At 38.6% G+C, this 26,127-nt stretch overlaps 1 long non-coding RNA gene and 1 pseudogene across 2 annotated transcripts in view; both read left to right on the top strand.

Annotated features, from left to right (window-relative positions):
- LOC307104965 overlaps positions 1-26,127 on the top strand; it is a 544,872-nt gene that overhangs the window by 23,682 nt on the left and 495,063 nt on the right. The window lies entirely within an intron of this gene.
- LOC307105529 (large ribosomal subunit protein eL18-like) lies at positions 5,974-6,513 on the top strand (annotated as a pseudogene). Its single transcript has one exon. The product of its transcript is annotated as a large ribosomal subunit protein eL18-like (transcript).

Genomic DNA, 26,127 nt, shown 5'->3' with positions numbered 1-26,127 from the left:
TGCCTTCACCTACTCTAATACATAACATAAACAAAGTTTTCCACTGCTTTACCAGAAATTCTTTAGAAGCCCTAGGGCACAGAATCAGAATTAAGATCTTTATCAACTGGAAAAATTATAATATCTTGGAAGCTTTGAAATCCTTGATGAGATGATGGCTTTCTCTGCCACCTCCCAGACACACACACACACACACACACACACACACACACACACACACACACAAATATCAGAAAACATCTACTAAAAAAATGCACAATGATTTCGATCTGCAGTCACTATCTACTTCCTATTTATCTCTTTTTTACACTTTTTAAAGGTAACTTAAGGCCCATCAAAAGTGTGAACGTTTTCTTGAACAACCTTGGCATTTCTATAATGTGTTTCTTTCAGTTTATTGCTTAATATTCTGTCATGCATCTCCAATACCCTGTAAGCAGTGGCATCTGGTCTCCATATGTATCCCTGAGCAAGTAAATTTGCTGAACTTAGCTCTCCACCAAAAGCTGTACCTAGAATACATGTTTGAAAGATAGTAGTTTTCCTTTGTAGTAATAATCTGTCGACTTCAACAAGTGGTAATTTTTCAGATTTGTTTCTGTGCCATTTGCTGTCCCTGATAGCTTTCTAATTAGGTTGCTTGTTTGTCAAATGCCAGTTTCTTATGCTTGTTCTCCTTCGTGTATTCAAAACTAATCAAGGCAGGTGTTGTATAAATTGTATAGGATGACATGCTGTCATGATCAATTGCTAATTAATTCCTTCTGCTTCTGTGATGCTTACATTCTCTCAAATGCAAAACAATAAACAGTCATTACACATTTTATGTTTGTTAAAGCACTTCATAATTAATAGCAGAGATGGGATTAATTTTTAGGCAAGTGTTTTCATCCAAGTGTGAGGAAAGACTCTGTTGTTTAGAAACTATTGTTGGTTTTATTTTTTACTCTAAGAAGCCAGTGACTGTTTTTAGGCAACATATGAATATATGGGGAGGGGAAAAAGCCACCTTAGATAAAACTACCATATGTTTTTAAAGGTGAAACATTTTAAAGAGGAGTCAATAAATATAAAAGGCCTTTCATATTTTTCATAACAAAAATATCACCCCACAACTAAGTTCTTTCTGCGTTCTACTCTGCTGAACTCTCAGTGTGATTCCATATACTTTACCTGGAACAGGGTATGGAGGATATAGCAGTTGTGTCAGGGAGAAGTAATCAGACTGTGTTTTCGGGATAGTCTGGTTTGAGGTGCCAGCAGTTTACAGACATTGTCTAGAAAGCCAGCTCGCAGACTCTAGAAACCTTGAGGTGCATGAGGTAGCCCAACCTCCTTTTATAGAAATAGACCCAGTCCTAGGAATAGCTGCTCCCGTTGACAGAGGGAAGAACTAGATCTCAGCAAGCTCTTTGTCCAAGTGACCCAGAGTGAACAGCCCATAGACACATTTGGATTATTTTGTTCATAGAACAACAGAAATTAAGACTTAGATTAAATTACCTACTCAGGACCAGAAGACAGTGGAATGATATCATGGGAATTTCAACTGAAAAAGTTAACTTAGAATTGTGAACCTACAAAACTACTTTTTGGAATAAAATAGTAAAAATCAGAGATTGTTTACTATCAAAGATCTATAATAAAACATCTACCCAGAAGGAAATGATAGCAAAAAGATACAAGAAGAAATAATGAGCAAAATAACTGTTAAGCATGTAGCTAATTCTCAACAAACACTGCCTGAATTAAGAAATAAACAGAAAAAAATATCTAATTTGTGAAATTAGAAAAAGACAGAATAAATAGTGGGCAGTAATACCACACAAGTCAGGAGTGGATAATTAGAGTCTATATTCTATTTCCATTGGGAAAGAGATTTCGATGTAATATTTAGACTCAATATTTCAAGAATAAGTATTTAGAAAGATAAATATGTATAGTGAAGAAAGGAAAAAGAAAAATGAATAAGAATAAATAAGAAGAAAAAAGCCTACTAAGAGTTAGAAAACAAGAAGGGAGAAAAACAAAACATAAAGAAGTGGAATAAAATGGATATCACAAAGGAAGATAATAGAAACATTTTAAATATGTCAGCAATAAAAATAAATGTAAAAAAATTTGCCAAGTAAAATACAGAGAATTTCTAACATTTTAAAAATTTAGTTGTATTAAGTGCACAAGAAGCATACTGTCTTAGTCAGCTCAGGCTGCTATAACAGAAAAACATAGACTGGGTGCTTTAAACAGCAGACATTTATATATCACAATTCTGGAGACTAGGTCTAAGATCAAGATGCTGCCAGATTTGCAGATTTGGTCCCTGGTGAAGGGTTTTGTTCCTGGTTTGCAGATGGTCACCCTTTCGCTATATCCTCAATGGGGGAGAGAGAAAGTACATGCTAGTCAGTCTCTCTTCCTCTTCTTATAAAGATACTAATTCCATAGGGGCCTACCCTCATGACCTCATTTAAACCTAATTATCTCCCAAAGGCTCATCTCCAAATAACACTGCATTGAGGGTTAGAGCTTCAACATATGAATTTAAGGAGAACACATACATTTAGTCCATAGCACATACATGATACATAGGGATATAGAATAGCTGAATGTAAAAGGATAGAAGATTATCTTGTATATATCTGAACAATGCTAGGCACAATAATGATGGGCTCACTATGTAAATATCAGTTGACACAGGTTTTAAGACAGAAAGTATCATTAGTAGTTAGGGACACTACATTATGACAAGAGTTTCATAGTATTACTGTTCTAAACTTCAACTGGTCCAACGAAATAACATAAATAAAGCAAAAATTGGTAGACATACAGGTCGAAAAGGACAAATTCACCATTATAGTGAGTGGTATCATTTATCAGACAATTTTTAACACAGGCACACTCATTTATGTATTATCTATGGCTGCTCTGGGCTTACAGTGGCAGAGTTGAGTGACTGAGACAGAGATTACATGGTCTATGAAGTGTAAAATATTTACTATTTGCCTTTTTACAGAAAAGGATAATTAATGTTTGCCCTGAGGAAGATTCTGAGACTAAAATTTGAGTAGTAGTTTATTTGCAAAGTGTGGAAAGTAGTGGTAGAGAAGTGAAAAAATGACAGAAAAAGAAGGCAGTCACCAAAGTATGGGCCAGCTAGCTACGACTGTGGCAACCAATACTTAGCTCTCTGGGGTAATTCTAGGAACCAGTATAGAACATATATGTCAGAGAAAGAACTATGTTTAGTACACCTATCAAGACAAAGTAGATATGACAATAAGAGAAAGTGACAGTGGTCCCAGCTGCAGCCCTAACAGAGCCAACGAGTGTACTAGGAAGGGAAGGAAAGTGTAAGAGCAAAATAAGGAGAGATGGCAAATGAACAGAATTTCATCCTAATCCAACCCCCAAAGTGCACATTTCTGAGCAAATCTCAGGTCTGAATTAAGAAAACTAGGAGAATATTTTAATTGAATGAGCAGTTGAAATTTAAGTTAAGATTTAACTGGATTTTTGATGACTAAAAATGAGGATGTTCAAATACCTAAATGAGATGTGAAAAGCTATGAGATTTGCCTAAGGAATCTATCTGAGACAGGATATAAAAAGCTTATAGTGTTTACAATCTCAGAGGGAGAAAATGAATACTGTTTCATAATTGTACCTCACAAAGTCCGGCTCATTTAATGAAACCTTAATAAAAGTTAGTTCCCAAGATGCTAAGATCTATGAAGATCACAAAATGTGAGGGAGAGATTGGGAAAGCAAGCAGTATTTGTTAAAGTATGGGGTGAAGGTTTGCCTAACGAGGAGGCCTGGTGTGCACCATGGACTATGCTAGGTATGGAAAATGCAGGTGTGAAAGACAAAGGTTTCACAGAAAGAGATAAATGGGAAAGAAAGTATAAAAAGATGTAGTAAAAAGAAAACAACCCCAGCATCTAACTGCTACATACATACACACAAACAAAAGGTAATTAATGGTTGTCAAAGAATTTCATATCAAGTATCTTTTAGAAAAATTGCTTTTGACAGTAAAGTGGAGGGTGGACTAGATGAGCAAGTGCCAGGAAAAAAGGCAGTAACCACATAACAACAGTAACACAAAGGAAGGGAATTACTGAATGGACATACTAGTATAGTCAATCAGTCTGGTCACGCGACAGACATGTGATTTCTCACTTGGAAGGCTGTCTCAGAAAGTGGGGAGTACAGGAAAGAAAAAGAACATATTTGAGAGCAGGTTCTCACAAAAGACCCACTGAGGTATCTGGAAGGGTCATCAGAGGAACCTTTTCCCTTTAATCTGCTATTCAAGGCTCATGCCAGATGCTATTACTGGAAAACAAAAATCTCCTTCCCTTACTTATTGTCTGCATTATCCTGCATTATTCATCTATGAAGTTCAGGATATATTGTGTCACTTCAACATGACCTTGGAAGGTTGGGATAAGTTAAATTAGTTTTACTTTTTATGGAGCTAAAGTAGACATGAGACCATAATAGGTACGCAACAAAAACTGAATAAATCAAAGCATGACCACTTGTCCCTCAACCCACTTATTTAAATTTTATTTTATTATTTTATTTTATTTTGTTAATCCTCAGCTAAGGATATTTTTCCGTTGATCTTTTAGAGAGAGTGGAAGAGAGAGGTAAAGATAGAAACATCAATGTGAGAAACACATCAATTGGTTGCCTCCTGTACGCATCCCAGGCTGCGAAGGAACCTGCAACTGATGTAGTGCCCTTGGACCAGAATTGAACCCAGGACTCTGGTCCACAGGCCCACACTCTATCCACTGAGCCAAACCGGCTAGGGCTCAACCCACATTTAGACTAAGGACTATAGAATGTCCTGGTAGCATCTCTCTCTTAATTGAAAGGGAGAGGAAGTCTAATTAACTGTTTGAGTTGAAGCAATCTCTTTCTCTCTCTCTCTCCCCGCCCCCTCTCTCTTTTTCTTTCTCTCTCTCCTCTGCCCCCAACCAGGATTCAACATTGAAGTGAAGGTAAATGGGAATCAGCACTTTTAGTAACAAGGTTTAGCATTTATTGGTCACTTTCCATATGGGCAACACAATACCAAGTATGGTAAATGTATTATGTGACTTTGTTCATCTATTCATTCAACAAACATTAGTTGAATGGCCTAGCCAATGCTCTCAGCATCAGGGACACAACACTCATGGATTTGAGGGTTGTAAAAAATATGGTCAGTGAAGAAGGTAACCAGTAATAAATAGGCAAAATTCAAATTGTGCAACTGTAATAAAGGAAATAAGTTGGAAAACATAATAGAAGAATGTGGAGGCAGGGGGTTCAGAGCAGGTGGAAAGGCCTCTTTTAAAAGATGACATTTAGGCTAAAATCTGGATAAAAAAGACCCAGACATATGAAGGTCTGGAAAAATAACTGCATCAGACAAAGGGTAAGAATACATTAAAAAATATATCCTAAGGCAAGAAGTATTCTGGTTTGTCTGAGACAAGAAAAGAGATGAAAGAGACTGGTGCATGATTAGCTAGGAGGAGATGGGGAAGACACAGATTAGGAAAAGGAAGGAAGGCCACGCCATGGAGGACTTAGTGGCCGATGGTAAGGAAGTTTGCATTATTGAACTTGCAATGGGAAAGCACTGAAATGCTGTTAAACAAGAGAGTAACATGATTAGAAGTTTATGCTCTGGCTGCACAGTGGAAGGAAAGATTTGGAGGGTGGTTCAAGAACGAACGTAGAAAGGCTAAATGGAAGGCACTCTCCCCGGTGGTGTGGGAAGAGATGAAGAAAAGTGGATGGGTGGTTGAAGATATAATTTGAGTATTACATGCAAATTTTACTGGTCAGTCGGGTGTGGTTAATGAAAAGCAGACAGATATCAAGAGTAAAATCTGGATTTTTAGTTTGAGCAACTGAAAGCATAATGGTATCATTTACTAATAAAAATAGAGGGAGGCAGAAGGCGCCATCATGGGAGTCGACATCCGCCACAACCAAGAAGGAAGGTTCACCGCAAGGAGCCCAAGAGCCAGGACACCCACCTAAGGCTGCTGGTCAAGCTATACAGGTTTCTGGCCGGAGGGACCAGCTCTACCTCCAATCAAGTGGTGCTGAAGAGGTTGTTCTGAGTTGCACCAACCGGCCACCTCTGTCCCTTTCAGGTATGATCCGCAAGATGACGCTTCCTGGCCAGGAGGGCAAAACTGCTGTGGTTATAAAACTATAACTGATGATGAGCACATCCAGGAGGTGCCCAAACTGAAGGTGTGTGCACAGCACGTCCTCAAGGCCAGGGGCAAGGTCCTCACCTTCGATCAGCTGACCCTGGACTCCCCCAAGGGCTGTGGCACCGTCTAGCTTTCTCATCCTCGCAAGGGCCGTGAGGTGTACAGCCATGTCGGCAAGGCCCCAGGAACCCCGCACAGCCACACCGAACCCTACAAGCGATCCAAGGGCCAGAAGTTCGAGTGCGCAAGAGGCTGCCTAGCCGGCCGCGGCTACAAAAACTAACCCTAAATCCTACCTTGTTATTAAAAAGATTTTGGATGCCGGGGGGGGGGGGGGGGGGAGGGGGGTAAAGAAAATAGAGGGAAATGAATGAGGTGGGGGCTGGGTGAAGGGGGAGAATCAACACAATGGTTTTGAGCAAGTAAAGCAAGATATACATCTAATTATGAACAAGTAAAATGACACATACATTGATTAATCTGAAGTCAAAGCAGGAGATAAACATTTGGAGTGTACTGGGTAATGGAAGTTATTTAAAGAATGAACATGATTAGATTATATATTAGAAAGAAGAGGAAAAAGGGAAGTGGAGTGGAAAAAGGGAGAGATGAGGAAGGGAAAAGAGGAGAAAAAAAACAGGAGAGGGTCCAATTTAGCTTCAGGCCATACAACATTAGAATTTGAACAGAAATAGAGAGGCTGGAACGGAATAAATAGAAAGAAAATCAGAAGAGTCACTTATAGTCAAAGCTAAGGGAATAAAATATTTCAAGAAGGATGTAATATACTAAATGCTGTTGAGTGGTTAAATGATATAAGATAAAGAAATATCCACAATAAATTTTAACATAACACTGAGGTAATTATTAGTACTATCTCTACCTTAAAGTTGAGAAAACAAAAGTTTTAGAAAAATATCATTTAGAAAGCAAGGTCTGGAAATAGGATTCTAATTGAAACTGATAATAAAAAAGAAGTTTTTCATAAGGAAGGAGAGATTTTAAAAGACCATATTAAAAATACAATTTGGGAGAGAGGGCACTCTAAAAAGTGATAAGAAATGGGGTTCAGAATACCAACTTAAGGTTCAGTGGACTAAAACATAGCTCACTTTCTTTCCAATTGAAGGATTCATTCATTCATCGGATACTTTACGAATGTCCTCTCTGCCACACACTGTTCTAGGTTCTGGTCATACAGTAGTTACCTGGCCTTGCCTTCAGGTCCTTACATTCTAGTGAGAGCAGCTAACAATAAGCAAGCAAACAAATAAATAATATTATAGTTTCAAGCGGTAAATAATGTTATGAAGATAAATAAATGAGGTGAAGGAGAAAGGTATGATAGAAATGCAAGGGCTGTTTTCAATGGGATGGTGAGGTTAAACCCTCCAACCTGAGAAATACTGGAGCAGAGACTTAAATGAAGAAGAGTGAGCCATTGGTAGATCTGAAAGCAGGTACATCAGCAAGTGTAAAGGGCCAGGAACTGGCTGATATCTGGCCTGTTTGGCAGAAGAGCCAGGTCAGAGTGGCTGGAGCAGAGTAAATCAGGAGTGGTTGGGGAAAATATCTGGGCATGGGAAGGGCTTGGAATGAATGTGATGTATAGGCCATGGCAAGGAGTCTTCATTATATTCTAACTGCAATCTCTTGGAGGAATTTTGAGCAGGGAAGGGATTTCGACTGATTTATATTTTCAAAGCTCATTCTATTTGCTATGTGGGGAATAGACTATGTGAACAAAAATGGATGTAGAAATTTGCCCAGGTAAGCTATTTGATATAGTTTTTCAGATATAACCCAAAGCTTTGCATTCTCATAGATCCTAATCATGATAAGGGTCAAAATATTCCTGTCAAGTGATAAGCATGTGTTGATTATGAAAAGAAGGTAATATGTACGGTGCCAGGTGGGTATTAGACTTATTGGGGGGTCACTTTGTAAACTATACATATGTCTACCCACTAAGCTGTACACTTAAAACTAATATAACATTGAATGGCAACTGTAATCTACACTAATAAAAGAGTAAGATGCAAATTGACCGTACCTTCGTGACGCCCACCAGCCAATCAGGAGTATGCAAATTAACCCAACAAAGATGAAGGGTTAATTTGGATACACAGGCGCCGAGTGGCCGGGGATGGGGAGGGACGCTTGCGTCATCATGGTGACGACGCAGGAGTTCCACACCACCCCAGCTGCTCTGGGCCTCTGGGCAGCGTGGGAAGGCGGAAAGGAGGCTCCGGGCCCGAGCAAAGGCCGTGCCGGCAGCCAGGGGAAAGAAGGCCCATTCTTGCACAAATCTTCATGCATCGGGCCTCTAGTTGAAAAATAAAAGAATGAAATAAAAATAAAATAAGTTAAGATTAGAATGAGATAAGTGTGCTATCAGCAACATAGCATTTAAACCATAATTAATTGCCATGGTTTATGGGCATTTATCCAGACCCAATCCTTGAGCTTTATTGCTCCAGTTTATGTTTTCATAAAGTCTAATAGAGTGTTTTATTTTGTTCTTGGAGATACTTTAATTATAAATGTTTTTGTAAGTTATAGGCACCATTTGCATGTATTAAGGAGAAAAGAGAAATATTGTGAACCATTTAAATATTTTCATATAACAATTGCATTTTAGTATTAAAGGAGAAAATAAGTACTAAAACATGTAAAATAAGCAAACATGTTATAGAATGACCCAATAAAAATCAAATGTATATTTAAAACTAGGATCTCATTACTTTCTTTTTATTAGTTTTCTAGGGAAGCATGTCAGCCTTTAAGAACATTAGAAAAAACTAGATATAAACTTTCTTATAAAAATATTAGAAACAATTGTTCTTCTGTGTGCCTAAGACTAAGCTATTAAAAACTGCAACTAACTTAACTAAAACGAATCTTATCTTACCTGAATTCTATTTTATTTCTAGCAATTCTGAATCAGATTTTAGTAAAGAGGGTTATTTATAAATAAGATTATAATGATATATTTTATTGATACAACAATCTTCTTCAAATTTGTACTATTATTCTCTGCTTTAAGCCGATTGAAATAGTTTCAAAAGACTCAAATGACTTTAAAGGAATATAATACATTATTTTCAATGTCCTTTCCATGTAGGTGGGTTCAGAGACAGAGAGAAATTAAAGCTTTGTATTCTTTAGTCACAGTGAATCCACAGAATAAAAGTTATGGGGCAGGGGGCGGGGGGGGGGGAACCCAAGGAAACATCTGCCCGTTTATTGGGAATGTAGATTACTCACCATCTAGTTAAGAAAACTGAATATATTTCAAAGGGTATGGGACATATTACATTAAGCATTTTCCTAGACTTTACAATTATTTTTGTATTAGTTTGGGAGATAAAATTTGAATGTAATCTTTCCCCAAAATTATACTTGGTTTCCTTACATTTCAACCACTGTTTTGACAAAGCTTCATACTTAGTCATGGGGCTGAGGGAGAGCTAAGTTAAACAAGGGGAATACAGCCACTCTCAGTTGGGATAAATGGAATTCAGAGCATTTTCAAGCAAACTAATTTATGAAATATTAAGGTCTGAAATTAAGATATTTAAAAATTTCTTAGATAACTTGAATTTAATCAATAAAATAATTGTGTTAACATTCTATGAAAAAATGTACTATAAAAATGCTCAAAAACTTAAGAAAACTGTTTGTATATCTAAAGCAATTTAAATATACCTTGAACAATCTTTTTCTACACTATTAATTTAGAAAGTTGGAGGTGGTTGGGTGGTGTTTGACATGGTCTGATGCTGTCCACTTGGTGCACTGGCTCTGGGGCTTCCCAGATGTGCAGGCAAACATCAGCTGCAGCCTGTGTTCTACCTGGCACTACCAGCATGAGCTACAAAGTGATCTGCGGATTGCTGCTACTTGTGCTGGACTTGAGGTGCCCAGGAGAGGCCAAGCAGTGAGCCAAGGCCAGCTGCCACTAGTGCCAAGCTTAGAGCCACTTAGCTAGAGGTATGCGGCACACTGAGACCAGATACTGCTTATTTGAAAGATTTTAGGAAAGTCTGAAGCCTGAGCCAAGACAGGCAATTTGTATGGAAAAGCCACTGGAAACACCTTGGGTGGGCCTGCAAGTTGGATCGGGTGGGGTCTCAGGGAATCACCAGAGCAGGGCAAAGAGTGTTAGCCAGGTTGATGGAGACTCAGATATGGTGCCTGCCTGCCAGCTCTGTAGCCATAGGGTTCAGAAAAAGAACAGTATCTTCTCCCAGATGTCTGTCTGAGAGAAAGTTCCCCCTCAAGCTCTCTCTCTCTCTGATGCCATAAAGTTCAGCTCCTTCCCTTATGTTCCCAGTGTCTTTTGAGCTGCTGCCCTGGCACTGGAGCTCAGAGGGAGTGAGTCTGAATAAGTCCATGTGTGGGCCCTTTAAGAGGAACACCTGGGACTCCACCAGCCCTCCATCTCACTCAGCCACTCAACAGTGGGGACTGGTTATTACAGCCAGAAGTTATGAGGACTTCTCTTCCTCGCACTGGAACCCTGGCTGGGGGGCCTGGTGTGAGGCTGGGGTCCCTCAATCCTCAGGGGGGACCTCTGAACCTGAGATATCTCTCCCAATTTTTATCTGCCATATGTGGGTCTGGGACCAGTTTATTCTGTGTCTCCACCCTTCCTACCAGTCTCAATGTGGCTTCTTCTTCTTCATATCCTTAGCTGTAGGACTTCTATTTAGTTAAATTTTAGGCAGTTCTGAATGATGGTTGTTCTGCAATTTAGTTTTATTTTTTATGTGGCTGCAGGAAGATGTGAGTACCTGTGTTTACCTACACCACCATCTAGACTGGGTCTCTAGAATCTTTAATAGATACTATGCAGCCTTGCCATAATTTTGATAAGAAAATAATATATCTACTTAAGTTTAGATTAAAAAGGTAAGGATGAAGAAAGGAGAACAGAGAATTAAAAGTGGATCTCTGTGTCATGAAAGAGCAATTCTGAGTTAGAGCTACTATTTAAATGCCCATATTCAAAAGAGTAAACAATTATAATAGAACATAAAAAGTGCCATTAAAGAATGATATGAAAAGGGCTTTGTAGCTACAAAGTAAGAAAGAAATAACTACCTTGACAGTGAACAAAATCTTCAAAGATTGAAGGCAAGGCTTGAACTAGAATATTCACTAGCAGACTTCTGCATTTTTCCTTGTGACTGAAAATAGCATGCTCTCACTTTTAAAAAAAGGTAAGATACTTGTTTTCTTTTGAAGGTATTAATAACAATGGCTCTTTGAATTGAAAACATCTGACAGTCAGGATTTATAAGCATCCCTAAACAAATTTTCATTCAAATTACCAAAATACATATAAAAGCTTAAGTCCACGAAAAGAGATAAGAAGCACATGCCCCGGTTTGACAAGCATCTGAAGTGCTATTGTTGCAATGGGGTCTCACACACAATTTCATCTGTATCATTCAGCAAGTTCTACTGCAATTATCTAGTCAGAAAGGTTTCTGGGGAGGAAAGCAGGGAGAAATTTCAATGCTCCATTCTGTTCTTGCAATTACTTTGCCATAGATAGGTCCCTACTTTTGAGCAAGGATAGTGGAAGGAGATGTGATAAAAATTGGTCCTAAAGGTATAAGTGAAGGATAACTTTTAACAAAGAACACTCAAGTCAGAGGAAACTGATTTAAGTATCTTATTAAACCAAATTTCATTTGCAAGCTTAGAGAATGTGGGCTCAATCCTGGTGAGTAGCGATATGCAAGAGTTCTGATGTGGAGGGAAGAACCCAGCCGCAAGGTTGGGAGAAAAGGATCTGGAGAGAATATAACTCTGTTCTAAAGCAGAACTTGAGGTGGTAGCCATGGTGGAAGGAGCCATGATGGAGACTAGCTGTGGGCAGAAGAATGGAGCTCAGCCCATAGAGAGAAACAGGGCTGGCAAACTTTTTCATGCTCAAACCCATGGGATGATGTTTAGAGTAAGGAATCTCAGACCTAGCCATTTCCTGGGAGTTTCCAATTTTATTCACAAACATTATGTAATAATGGTACTGCTGACCACTGTTCCAGTTTAGGATCTTCCCTATGGAGGTTTTCACTTCTGATCTCATTAGTTCTCTACCTTTCTTTGTGCTTATGGGTATCCTGGGGTATGACAGGTAGCTAACTGGGTGTTGAAGGGAGAGTGTGAGCAGTAAACAAGCTTATTGGGATTGAAGAAAAAGTAAATGTGGGTCAAAGCATATGGTGTATGAGGGATAATAAGGAAGTTGAGGCTGGAAAGGTAGATCACAGTTAGAAGAAAGAGCCTGGGAAGTCACCCCCAAGTTTCAACTTTAATTTTTTTGTAGGCAATGGTGAGCTATTAGAAGTATTTATGCAAGAGCATAATATGTTTCAGTCAGGCATTTTTAAAAGCATAACTATGGAGGGTATTTGGGGAAAAAACAAACACTTGAGACAGAGAGGCCATTTAGAAGACAATAATAATAGCTAAAGAAATTCCAAAGTTGAACTAAGAAAGGACAGCAGTAATGGGAAGGAGAAAAGAAAGGAAGAGAAAATTTCAGGAGAGCCTTAGATGTGAAAGGGAGGGACAGGGAGAGAGTGACAATGACTAATGTTTTTAATCTAGGCAAATATGAAACTAGTGATGCCATCTCTATAAGATGAGGGAAGGATGTTTGGGAGGTGAAGGGGATGAATTTCATCTGAGGCACGCTGAACCATATAACCATTACTATTAACCAAGAAGCAGAACTTACTTTTAAAGGCCATTTTTTATTTCCATCAAGTAGGACCAAAGGAAATCTTAACATTTTGAGAGCCCCAAAACTAAGTGGTGGTTTCTCATATTACAAAATAATTCTTTACTCTGTTGAAATTGGTTCCACTAGTTCCGTGGCCGACAAACTGTGGCTTGCAAGCCACATGCGGCTCTTTGGCCCCTTGAGTGTGGCTCTTCCACAAAATACCATGGTCTGGGCGAGTCTATTTTGAAGAAATGGCGTTAGAAGAAGTTTAAGTTTAAAAATTTTGGCTCTCCTTTCAGCATAACCATTATTGCTTGTCTCATTTTTGGTTCTTATAAGTGTATTTCTAATAGCACATGATCTCACTCATCTAGGGGAAATGATGAACAACATAGACTGATGAACAAGAACAGACCCAGAAACAAGGAGGAATGGATTAGATTGTCCGGCCTCAGAGGGAGGGTAGGGGAGGGTGGGGATAAAAGGGAGAGATCAACCAAAGGACTTGTGTGCATGCATATAAGCCTAACCAGTGGTTAAGGACAACAGGGGGGTGGGGGCATGCGTGGGGAGGGGTGTGGGATGGGAATGGGGGAATGAGGACAAATATGTGATACCTTAATCAATAAAGAAATTTAAAAAATAATAATAAATAAATAAATAAATAAATAAATAATTGGCTCTCAAAAGAAATTCCAATCGTTGTACTGTTGATATTTGGCTCTGTTGACTAATGAGTTTGCCGACCACTGCACTAGATTCTTTCAAATTATGACTGCCTGATGCATCAAAACCATAATTGATTTTTAAAATATTTAGGTCTAGAGATAAATATGAAGGGATTACTTTGTGATAGGATAATATAAATGCAAACAAAAATTCTCTAGAGTAGAGATACGTGATGAGACAAAGAGAGAAACAGAAGGAAAACAGAAGGCAAAAAAGAGAAGAAAGAGAAAGTCACAAGGGCAAAGAAGAGCATGAATCTAAGGGGAAGAGAGCAAGATGGTGAAGCATCCAAGCTTGTACAAAGGGTGGAGAATCAGACTTAAGGACAAAGCAAAGCAATAACAACAAAAAATTCTGATGCAAAAGATCAAGCAGAGCATCTTTTTCTCAGTCCAATACTCAGTTTGCTCAATGTGCTCTTGAGGGCTACGGGAGAGGCCCTCCTCAAAGGGGAAACTTTTGGAAATAGACTTACAATCTCTAAAGCCCAAAATTCTGCCCCTTATTAGCACTGTGACCATAGGCAGTTGTTTTGACCTCAGCCTAACATTTGTATGTGTTAAATACAGATAAAACCTAAATAATCTGTGTAAAAATTAAATGAGACAATGTAGTATGGTGCCTGGTACATAAATAATATTCAATAAATGATAGTTATTATTATTCATAAGAAAAAAACTCATTCATGGGCTCCAAATAATTTAATATTCCACCATTTGGTATTAATTCATTGCCCCTTCTCACTGTTTTTTTATTAACTGAAAGTTCACCCTGGAAACTTTCCAGTCACTATAACTATAGTGTGGAGTCCAGCAGGAGGGATTTAAGGGAGCATGGTTACAAAATAGCATAGAGAATGATAAAAATAAAATGAAGTAACCTATAGAAAAGGAGAAAACACCATTTTAAAATATGGCCTGACCTTCCCCAATACCAAATGTGGGAGAGTTGATATGATCCTGACTTTCTCTTAATAATGTCACTGTGTATAAGAAAGCCAAGGTTTCAAGTTGAGTGTTAAAATGAGGAAGTACAGCCGAAACCGGTTTGGCTCAGTGGATAGAGCGTCGGCCTAGGGACTCAAGGGTCCCAGGTTCGATTCCGGTCAAGGGCATTACCTTGGTTGCTGGCACATCCCCAGTAGGGGGTGTGCAAGAGGCAGCTGATCGATGTTTCTAACTCTCTATCCCTCTCTCTTCCTCTCTGTAAAAAAATCAATAAAATATATTTTTAAAAAAATGAGGAAGCACAGAGTAAGAAGATAAGATGAGAATTTTAGCAAGAAGCTCCAAAGAGACAGTAGAAGATGTGAGTTTGAAATGAAAATGTGACAAAGCTTTCAGGGTTCTCATTGTTGAGCAAGGATGTTGGAAGTGTGTTAGGGTAAAAGTCCCCAGAAATTGGCTAAAAAATGGGTCTAGAAACTATGGAACAAAGAAGTAAAGGACTAAAGATTAGGGAGAGGGTAGAGTTTAATGAAGAGACCATCCAATCTCCAGTAAAGAGGAATACCTATTGGATTTCCATCTAGTACTGCATTGCTTTGTTTACATTTCTTATACAGAAAACTTGTCCCTCAATATTAAGTCATGAGATTATGTACATTATTTTTTATAATGCTTTTACCAAATATATTTTTTTAATCCTCACCCAAGGATATTTTTTTCCATTGTTTTTTAGAGAGAGTGTAAGGGAGGGGGGTAGAGAGAGAGAGAGAGCGAGAGAAACATTGATGTGAGAGAGACACATCAACTGATTGCCTCCTGCATGCTCCCTGACCAGGGCAGAGATGGAACCTGCAGCACAGGTACTGCCCTTGACTGGGAATCAAACCCAAGACCCTTCTATAAGCTGGCTGGCTATCTAACCACTAAGAAACACCAGCCAGGTCCATAATGCCACCATATTAATAATTCTTCTGCAGATCCCAACATAGTGAAAATGGATATTATATTTCTTTTTAAAAATGCAACATTTTTAAAAGAAGGTAATTTTATAACTCAAAAAAATGATCTATACTAATAATAGCCTAGGTGGCATCATGCCCTCACATTGTCACAAGATGGCCATCACAAGATGGCTGTCACAAGAAGGCTGCACACACAGCGGAGGTGGGGTCCGGCGACCACTCCACAGATGGGGGTCACACAGCTCTGTGTGGCATGGAGGAGGTCAGTCCTGGGGTCTCCGCCGCCTCGTGCAGAGGAGGTGGGTCACAGCAAGGAAGGGCAATTGTGGGCAATCAGGCTGGCAGGGGAGGGCAGTTGTGGGTGATCAAACTGGCAGGGGAGGGCAGTTGTGGGCAATCAGGCTGGCAGGGGAGGGCAGTTGTGGGTGATCAGGCCAGCAGGGGGAAGGCAGTTGGGGGCAATCAGGCTAGCAGGGGAGCAGTTAGGCGTCAGTTAGGCCTTGGCAGGGGAGCAGTTAGGGGGCGATCAGGCTGGCAGGCAGAAGCGGTTAGGGGCAATCATGCAGGCAGGCAGGCAAGCGGTTAGGAACCAGCGGTCCCGGATTGTGAGAAGGATGTCGGACAGTCGGACATCCTCCAAGGGGTCCCAGATTTGAGAGGGTGCAGGACAGGCTGAGGGACCCCCCCGCCCCCGCCGCCATGGATGAATTTTGTGCACTGGGCCTCTAGTTATAAAAATAAAATGCTGTTGTAAGTTTATCATACAAGGCATGCCCATTTCTCATTTTAAAGGTGACTCATGAGTTTGTGGAATAAAGAAATCAAGAAAATGACCATGCACTATTCCCTTCCTATTGTTACAGTGTCACAGTTTTCTTCACAAATATATCTCAAATATAATTTTAAATTATATTTTCTCATATGCATACACTTGTGACACACTGATTGCACTGATGGCCCTAATTCTTCCTCTCTCATTGTGTGAGGGGTGTTGCATTCCAGCCCTTGACTCTGAGCTTGGTCATGTGACTTGCTTTGGCCAATATACTATTAGCACATATGATACCAGACAGAGGCTTGGAAAACATGTGAGCATTTATTTCTCCTTGCTTATCCTAGGATCTCCATTCTTGCACCTCTACTCTCATAACCTTGAGAACATATCTGAGCTCCTCTTTTAGAGGTTGAAAGCTGTGGGAAAGAGCTGCACCTCCCTTCATCCTATCTGAAGCATTCCCTGTCCCAGCCCTACAATTAACCCACAGCTGACTGCACATACATGAGTCCAGTCAAGATAAGCAGATCCTGTCAGATAATCTATAGAGTTCTGTGTAATAACAAGTGCATGTTGCTTTAAGCCACCAGTTTCAGTGTGCTTTTTTACATAGTATTATCATACCAACAGCTCAATGATTCTCACACTTTCATACACACACACATATTTGGTTATCTCAACAGAACTATAAATCTCACACTTCTCAATTTTCACTGTAGCACTCTACAGGGTGGGCAAAAAGTAGGTTTACAGTTATGAGTATGTATGCAAAACAAAAAGTATATTCTTATATTATTATTATTTATTAAAATTGTATTATTTCCGTACTCACAACTGTAAATCTACTTTCACCCCACCCTCTATACTCTGCACATAGTTAATAGGTTTTTAAATATTGATTGATATATGGATTATAGAGTAGCTGTGTTAGCCTAATTTTAATGTATTCAGTCTTCTAACAGTAATTTTTTGTGGTCCAGGACCCTTTTCACTTTAAAACAATATGAGTGAGGACTCCAAAAAACTACTTTATGTAGATCATATCTATTGATATCAACTGTATAAGAAATTAAAACTGAGAAATTTTTAACTGCAAGAATAATAAGAACACATCCCATAGCCATCAGAGAGGTGATGTTATCACAAGTTATATGGCCTCTGAGAAACTCCACTATCTACTTGTGAGAGAATGACAGTGGAAAAGGCACAGGAGTTAATATTTGCAAAGGACTTAAAAACAGAACCTGACAAATAGTAAGTGATATATGATTTCAAATAAAAACAAATATCATGACATAACTATTCTATATTTTTTAAGTATCTCTCTATATAGTTTAAATTATCATGTGTGAGATGATTTACAATAATATGCCTGCTGAGGAAGATATTTAACAGTTTTAAATAGGAAGGTTTACAATATCCACATTTCTGCATAATTCTTTCCAACACCAATTTAATTAGAATGTTACTTTTCTCACCAAAAAACAAATTAGTTAAATATCTCTGCATTTCATAGGCAAAAGGCAGCTGAGGAAAAAAACATACAGCCACAGCTCAAAACCACAGCATGACACAAATAACGATCTAAGCTTTCAGTTATAATTGATTGGCAGCCTGCATTTTGCAGATTATGTGTAAGGATACAAAGCCTGCTGGTTCCCACTCACTATCCATTATTCCATCCTCCCTTAATTATAAATCCCTGGTTTAACTCAGAGTGGCAATGTTCTCTTTTTAAATTCACTGCTACTTGAAATGAGATGGTGAGGGCTACAGTCCCAAAGCCATCTCAGACCACAAGGTAACCTGAAGCATGTAAACTCGAGCTGAGGATGGAAAACATGATACAGAAACTTGTCTTTCTGATGAAAACGAGGAGTGCCAGATAATGGTGAATTACCTTCCTCCAGACTTCTTCTACATAAAAAGAAAGACATCCCTCTCGCAGTCCGGGGCTCTCACAGTCCAGAACCCCTTGCTCCTTACTGCCCATCTGTAATGGAGGCAGGAGAGGCTCCCACCACCGCCACTGCTCGCCAGCTGTGAGCCCGGCCTCTGGCCAGCTGTGAGCCCGGCCTCTGGCTGGCGCTCCCCCTGTGGAAGCGCACTGACCACCGGGGGGGGGGGGGGGGGGGGGGCAGCTCCTGCATTGAGCGTCTTCCCCCTGGTGGTCAGTGCATGTCATAGCGACCATTCATTCTGCCGTTCAGTCAATTTGCATACTATACTTTTATTATATAGGAGTACACAGCTGTGATTGTTACTTTTATTTGTCAATTCTACTGAACAAAGGGATGCCCAGATAGCTGGTGAAACATTATTTCTGGGTATGTCTGTGAGGATGTTTCTGGAAGAGACTAGCATTTGAATCAGCAGACTGAGTAAAGAGGATTGCCCTCACCAATGCTGGTGTGCATCGGCCAATCCACTGGGGGCTTAGATAGAACAAAAAGGCATGAAAGGGTGAATTATTCTTTGCTTTGGCCAAGACATTCATATTCTCCTGCCCTAAGACATTGGCTCCTTTGAGTCTCAGGCCTCTGGACACAAACTGAATTATATTACCAGTTTTCTTGGCTCTCCAGCTTGCAGATGGCAGATTGTGGGACTTCTCAGCCTTCACAATCATGTGAGCCAGTTTCTATTATAGATCTATTGGTTCTGTTTCTCTGGACAACCTTGATAGTGCAATAGCAATAAACATTTATTGATTTATATTTCTGTTCCATTGTGTTATTTCTAAAGACAGGTTGCCAAACCAACTTTTCAAAATGGGAAAACAATGGTCAAAATAAGATTTCCTGAAATATTATTTTTATTCACATTTTCCCAGTGAATTATCTTCATAATACATGGAGGTGGAGAAAAATATTTGAAGACAAAATACAGTTTAATGCTAAGAAAAAAAAACACTTCATCCTAATGAGTAGATATTAACAGGAACAGAGTCATGAAGTTGTTACATATTTTTTCTTCAGTGTACCTTAAACTTACTCATCTTTTGATTTCTTTATCCAAAAGATGCAAGCAATAATACAAGCCAAATTTCTCTCGACCCATCTGAAGGGTACCTGATAGAAGCACATAGAGAGTTTGAGCTCTATTCGTAGATCTTTACACAGAACAAAAATAGTAACTGATTTTCTGAGAACAACCTTTCCAGAACATGGCATAAAGAGAAATATTGGGTAGGCTTTAAGTAAATTAACTCCAAAAAGAAGTCCTCCAAATTATTAAATGATGATACTTCAAAACCTCTATCATTTAAAATAATCTATGATTGTTCATCTGAAACATTGGCTCATGCAAAGTTTTGCTTTGAGGACATGTGGGGAAAAGGATGCCCAGATTATAATTGATGGTATTACTCAGCAAAGAACAAGGCCAGGGTTCATGCAGGAGGCAGCCAATCTATGTTTCTTTCTTAAATCAATGTTTCTCTCCCTCTCCCTTTCTCTCTCTCTAAAATCAATAAAAAATAATTTTTAAAAAGTAATCTACATCGATAAAATCAGAAAATGATCTAACTCAAATAGTATAGTTGATTTTTCACAAGAGAAAGAGTATTGATATAAGTACAGTTGACAAACTGGACTTGTGTTTGGCATCTGAAGTAAGGGGCCATTTTGTGGGACTGAGCCCTTTTGCAGGACACCCACCTGGTGTCAGAGAATAGCTTGGTGTGGAAAACAGACACATCTAGTCACAGAAGTGTTCTGTGTAAGTAGTAGAGGAGAAACATGAGAGGCGTTTTCCATTACAAAGTCCAAATGAATTTGTGTGTTTTTTTTAATGAGGTATCATCTAAAAAGAAAAATGTGGCTATAAATGTGTTAGTCTAGGATTCATCACACACACAAATGCAACAAACAAACAAAAATAACTAAGATATTCTTACTAAACCCTTGTGAAAATCAGATGTAATGGCCCTGGTTGGTTGTTAAGTGGTTAGAGCTTCGGCCTGGGGACTGAAACGTTTGATTCCTCTTCAAGGGCACATACCTTGATTGCAGGCTCCATCCCCAGTCAGGGTGCATGAGGGAGGCAACCAATTAATATTGATCTTTCTCTCCTCACCCCCTCCATGTCACTCCCTCTAAAAATAAAAATAAATCAATGGAAAAAAATATCCTCAGGTAAGGATTAAAAAAATAAAATCAGATGTAATGAATTACCTTCAAAGAGTTCTATGCCTGGACCCTTATTGGGGTTTGCAGAAAAGTATAGTAAGATACAATATACCCATTTCAACAAATATAGTTAGTTTTACCCAATATTTTATAGATGACAAGTAATAGTAATATCTTGTGTCATACAAACTATATTTTTCCAGAATGTTTCCATACTAGGAAAAATCTATTCAAAAATTATATTTCATACTAGATGCCTGGTGTATGAAATTTGTGCACTGGGGGGTTGTCCCTCAGCCTGGCCTGCACCCTCTCCAATCTGGGACCCCTCAGGGGATGTCCAACTTACAATACAGGACTGCTGGCTCCTAACCACTCGCCTGTCTGATTGCCCCTAACCGCTTCTGCCTGCCAGCCCAATCGCCACCAACCGCCCTCCCCTGCCGGCCATCTTGTGGTGGCCATCTTGTGACAACATGGGGGTGGCCATCTTGTGATGACATGGGGTGGCCATCTTGTGATGACATGGGGGCAGCCATCTTGTGATGATGCCAGGGCACGAGGACCACCTAGGCTTTTATTAGTATAGATGATAATTTAGCCAAGCTTGGTTATCAAGGGGAGTACCCTACCCTACCCAAATTCAATAATACTGGAAAATGTCTAGCCTCAACTATCAAGTTGATTAATTATTAAGAAAAATTTCTAAATTTAAAGAAAAATAGAGAAGTATAATTTTTCAAAACGCCAGCAAAATTGCTTCTTATATTATGTATTGAATCCCTTACAGCCAGCTTCTATTTGGATTACATTTCCCCAATTATAATCTCTGCATAATTGACCAAGGTGTTTATCTGAATTTCTCTTTCTTAAATTTTATGATTCATTAGTGACTACACAGCCCTGCTTTAATATTTAATTAAGAAAACTGTTTAAATTTTTAATATAATCTAACTCATAAGTATGAATTTAACATTACAGATAATAAAAAATGTTATAGGCAACTAGACAAGACAACCACAAAATCAAGTTAACATTGTAGTAAGGTTGAGCTATTCAGTTATACATCCAAAGACTTTGGGTAATTCTCAGCTTTGCAGGGCCACAGGTTTCATTAGGCACTGGAAGAAAACTTGTGCCAATTAGACCCTAAGATTAAGACATCCTCTACATAAATTTGAAAGATATAAATAAATATCATCCTGAAGGTTAAATTGTCACAGAGCTTCTATTTTCACAGTCAACCTGTTTCTCTAAAATTTAAAAGCATTTAATGGATTTTAAAATTTTTGAAAAATTACATAGATATTGACGTGAACTAATGCCAGAGCTCTAGTGCCAAGCAAAATTTGTAACTACCAAACTTCAAGATTAAAAGAGCCAATAAATCAACAAGCACTTACAAAGGTCTTACTGTGCCTACAATGCTAGGTGGGAAAAAGTTTTAATACACAATACCTATGCTATTGAAATAAGTTGCAATCCAGTTGTGATGGCTGGTGATATACATTGTAAATTTAAGATTAACATTTACCTAAAAATATAAAATGTCTCAAGTCACATAATTAAAGAAATTAGCAGAGAAAGAGTAAACAGAAAGAGTTCAGGAAAAATATTGGGAAAATTGGGGATTTAGACAGCATCTTGAGAACAGATGCTGGTTCTTTTTATCTCTGTAGCAGAGTGTCTAGCATGCAGCATTTGCTTAATGGATGTTTGTGGAACTAAATTCATTTGCTAGCCATAGGGGAAGACATTTCATTTCAGCAAAGTACCATGCACAATGGCTGGAGGAATGAGGAAAAGAAGAATTATGTGCAAAAAATGCTAACTCAGGGAGACAGCTGGCATTTTTGAGGAGTGAGAAGTAAGGTCGAAAATATCAGCTTCTGAGCATTTCTTCCTCCTCTGAAGTTCTTAACGACTCACACCCAAGTTTTCTGATATTTCTTTCCTAAGTCTGCTTTGGTCCCTGAGTTAGTTCTGACTAAGGCAAAAGTACATCAACAATCCTAGCACTTCCACCTGATGGGACTCAAATTAAGTCATCCTTAAAACCAGACCCAACACCCAGTGACTTCTCATTACCACTAGAATCCTACTCTAGTGCTCTCCTTTCTCTGCCAGTCAGATTTTGGATCTAGCTTTTAGATGAAACCCAGCACCTGTTTCTTTACCTCCTTTGGGAGCATTTCTTGCTTCTTTTTATTTCTGATCAGCCACCTTCGCCACCATTTCTGCTTTAGACTAGAACCTGATGTTGTTCTCAAAATCCTGGCAAAGACAAGTTCTTGCCCCTCACCCCGTGGTCTCTGGTATTGACCACTGGATTTCCTGCAAGAGGTCCTACCTGGTTGACCTTCCACCACTGGCTCCAGAGTTGTGACAGATAGCAGGGCACCCTCTGAGGCTGCCAGAGCAATCCCTCAGTGCCGGCCCTAACTCCCACCTCTCTCCTGTCCTGCTTGTGATTCTTAAACCAGGTTTCAACTCTCTCCAATTCCTGCTTTCTGTGATGTGCTACTACAAGCAAACATTTATGTTTTGCCCTTTGGTAGTGAGACTTGGCAGGAAAGCTAAGTTGGAACTAGGTTTCAGAAAGTCTTGAATGCCACATTAAAGGAATTTGAATATGTGCAATAATCAAAGGAGAGTTTTTGCATAATTTTGAGTGGAGACATGGCACAGAGAACTGGTATGATTAATATGGAAAATAATTATAGTAAAAAAAATTTTTAAAGAATGCCATCCACTATTGGCATACATAGCCTAGTTGAGCAAGGTGAGTCCACTTTGCTTCCTGAGATATGCCATTACATAATAATCATTTTCTTCTGTACTTAATCAAAAGTGTTAAAATGGTTAACACTTATAATTAACACTTGAGCTGTGACAAGTTGCTAAGTGGTTATGGATAAATTTCAAATAAAATATTATTAATTTGGTTGAGATTAAAAATAGCTACATATGAACAGGTCAATCACTAATAAAGAAGTGATTGCTTTGAAAGAATTTGAGAATAAGGCTTTTCTGGAATATGTTCTGAAATAAAATAGAATCTTTTTTTAAAGGATAGATCAAAAGAGCACCATCACCAGAAGACATGCCATGTTAAGTAACACAATTCTGTACCAAGCCTTGGAATATATGTGCTATGTCTACCTCAAGTTGTCATCCTGTACTATTCCTTAAAAATTTGCTAAGAGGGTGGATTTCATGTTATGTGTTTTTTATCACAATAGTTTTTTAAAATCAGGTTGTCTCATGCTTTGGGATGAACTGTATTAATGTTGTCTTCTGTCAATAGGAAAATATAATATGTCAGAAAATGTGTTTTCTAATCATATTATGCAACACTGTTTTCTTCTGAAATGGCTGTACTTTGATTTTTCAAACGAATACACATTTTCAGTGTATACATAATAATTATAGCATTATGGCTAAAAATTTAAAATATTAAATTATGTTTAAATAATCTAATTATCAAATGGCACATATTTTTAGGTATTTTAACTGGATATCAGTGTTTGCCCTGTTTAAAAAAAACACATACTTTTAAATTTAACCATAGAATCTTTCAATTGGTTTAAAAGCAATGGAGCCAGAGGTAGAAAAACCTAATATGCCTTATTCTTAAATAGTTGATTTTGGTAATCGGTTTATTATTTCAGTTCTCCAACAAAAATTGACTCATAGTAACTATGTTGCTAATTATTAGTAAAAGTGAAAAACACTTTCATCTTTTCCCTAGATTTATTTAGTCTAGAATTTAAGTACATGATTCCCTTTTTCAGTCTCACTTAAGCAAGTTACAAATAGATTCCACTTAATTATCTCTATATATATAAGGCTAATATGCAAAGTGTCCACTCAGGAGTTTGACCCAGAGACCAGGAGTTCGATCGCTCGCTATGACGTGCACTGACCAGGGGCCAGCGTGGAATGAAGAAAGGCCTCAGATGGCAGCCGGCAGCCGGGGAAGGAAGGCCCTGGTCAGCAGCCAGGAGGCCCTGATCGGCCCTGATCAGCCCTGATCGGCCCTGATCGGCCCTGATTGCTGGCCAGGCCTAGGAACCCTACCCATGCATGAATTTCATGCACCGGGCCTCTAGTATAATGAGAAAATGCAGTATAATTTATGTTAAGGTAGAGTTTAGGGATTGCATGCTACATATAATTAAAGATTTTTATCAAAATCCCATGTCTTTATCATTTGGGAGTATTAAATAAGTTTAAAGGCAGGACTATTGGTCTGATCCTCTTCCCTTAAATAAAAGACTAGGAGACTACCTTCCCAATATGCCCCTGCCCAGCTGAACTGGTGGGGAAAAGCATCTCTCTCCCAGTGCTGAGGATTATCAAAACAAAGGGGCACAGAAACCATGATTTATGACAGAAAGAAATAGGAAGCTAACCACTTGCTCTAGGGACCAAAATGGCAATCACAATCATTTGGGGTCACTTGGTTCATTCCCTGCTTCTCACCTGTATTTAAAGTGCCAGGGTCCATGTTTTGTATGACTTTGAAAACCAAACTCTGAATATAGTGCCTCAAATATAGATGCTCAACACATATTTACTGAATTAATTAAATCATGTGTCACTTAGTGTCAGGGATACTTCTGAGAGATGCATCATTAGGCGATTTTGTCACCGTGGGAACATGATATAATGCACAAACTTAGATGATATAGCCTACTACACACCTAGGCTACATGGTATAGCCTATTGCTCCTAGGCTACAAACCTGTACAGCATGTCAATGTACTAAATACTGTAGGCAATTGTGACACAATGGTAAGCATTTGTGTATTAAAACATAGCTAAACATAGAAAAAGTACAGTAAGAATACAGTATAAAAGTTAAAAATAGCACACCCATATAGGATACTCATGAATGGAGCTTGCAGCACTGGAAGTTGCTCTGGATGAGTCAGTGAGTGAGTGGTGAGTGAATGTGAAGGCCTAGGACAGTACTGTGAACTACTGTAGATGTTATAAACACTGTGCACTTAGGCTACACTACATTTATAAAAAAATATTTCCTTTCTTCAATAATAAATGAACCTTAGCATACTGTAGCTTTTTTACTTTATAAACTTTAATTTTTTAAAAACTTTTCAACTCTTGCCAAAACCGGTTTGGCTCAGTGGATAGAGCGTCGGCCTGCGGACTCAAGGGTCCCAGGTTCGATTCCGGTCAAGGGCATGTACCTTGGTTGCAGGCACATCCCCAGTAGGGGGTGTGCAAGAGGCAGCTGATTGATGTTTCTCTCTCATCGATGTTTCTAACTCTCTATCCCTCTCTCTTCCTTTCTGTAAAAAATCAATAAAATATATTTAAAACTTTTCAACTCTTTTGTAATAGCATGGCAAAGCACAAACACATTGTACAGTTATACAAAAATAGTTCTTTCTTTATATCTTTATTCTGTATTAATAGATGTAAGTAATACACTGAGTTGTGATAGCTATAATGTCACTAGGTGATAGGAATTTTTCAGCTCTGCTATAATCCTATGAGATCACTATCATATATGCTATAGGTCATTAACAAAACATCATTATGTGTTACATGACTAACTTAATTAAATGTAAAGACAAAATAAATCA

Source organism: Cnephaeus nilssonii (genome assembly GCF_951640355.1).
Source record: "Cnephaeus nilssonii genome assembly, chromosome: 9".
Taxonomy (NCBI): Eukaryota; Metazoa; Chordata; class Mammalia; order Chiroptera; family Vespertilionidae; genus Cnephaeus; species Cnephaeus nilssonii.
This window is presented reverse-complemented; position numbering and strand designations above follow the sequence as displayed.